The sequence below is a fragment of the Otolemur garnettii genome, unplaced genomic scaffold (genome assembly GCF_000181295.1).
Source record: "Otolemur garnettii isolate 467f Iridium unplaced genomic scaffold, OtoGar3 scaffold00191, whole genome shotgun sequence".
NCBI classification, from domain to species: Eukaryota; Metazoa; Chordata; class Mammalia; order Primates; family Galagidae; genus Otolemur; species Otolemur garnettii.
The window spans coordinates 1,871,957-1,873,064 of record NW_003852586.1 but is presented as its reverse complement, the minus strand read 5'-3'; the positions used below and the strand labels follow the sequence as shown (position 1 = coordinate 1,873,064).

Below are 1,108 nucleotides of genomic sequence, written 5' to 3'. Positions count from 1 at the left end.
GGATGCTGTGAGTAATGCACCACATCTGATATTTCCTGTACTTCACGTCGTGTTTGACCAACACACCAACATAACATCTGCTCTTTTCAAGTTCTCCCAGACACTGGCTATCTTGGTAGGAAAAAAAAGAGATGGATCAGACAAAAGCCACAGGGTGTCTGCCAGTACAGACAAGTGTCCTGTGAGAGGGACACCTGGTCACAGGTTGGATGCTTAGCCTTGCACCAGCACAGAAAAGTATCCTCTGGAAGGCATATTTTAAGCACTCACAACCAGGTACCCAGGATTCCTGTCATGGCAGGACTAGATTTGATGGTCACTTTTAGGACAAAAAGCTGAAGACTAAATCATTAAAAACATATATATACAATAATCACCTGTCACTCATCTTGCTTCTCACTAGGGTTCCTCCCAACACCGTTAGAACCACACATTCTTTTTCTCTGAAGATGTACACAATTTTCGTTTTTACTACAAAAGAACATGCCAGCAGGAGGGAGAAACTCTCATGCAAACTTTGATTTCTCATTTCCGTGAGCACTACCGCTTCATGCTGATGACTCGGCAGTTCTGTAGCTGTCTGAAGAGGTTGCAATCTTGTTTTACTCATGTGATTTCTATAAAATATCACCTAAAACTCCCACTGGCTCTTCTAGAGGGTTAGTCACAAAACATGACTCTTCATATGAACACAAACACAGTTTAGGTGTGTCCCATCTCAGTAGAAACCATAACTACCATAAAATACTCAAAGGAAAAATCTAGGAATTATCCTCAATGCCTTCTCTTCCCTCAGCTCTTGTTCTCATTCACTAAGTGCTGTGAAATATATTGCAAAGGGTATCATTAAAGTGTGTTTGTTATGAACAAGGGCATTTATCATAAAATAATTGAAAGGAAGGCTAGTGTAGTAGGCTTAAAACCTCTGTGGTTCTAATTTCCTGTTAGAATCAATACCCACAGTACAGTAACATTGACGTTTTAGGACGAACTTGTTTTCTTGTCATTCTTCTGCCTAATTCCTGAAGATAAATGCTCAAAAGCCCTCCTTAGTACCAGCAAGAAGCCCCGACATGGAAAGTGAATATAGAATAAAAAGCAACATTCA

At 40.3% G+C, this 1,108-nt stretch overlaps 1 pseudogene; it reads right to left on the bottom strand.

Moving 5' to 3' along the window:
- The window catches only part of LOC100951940, a 15,402-nt pseudogene that overhangs the window by 11,955 nt on the left and 2,339 nt on the right, over positions 1-1,108 (bottom strand).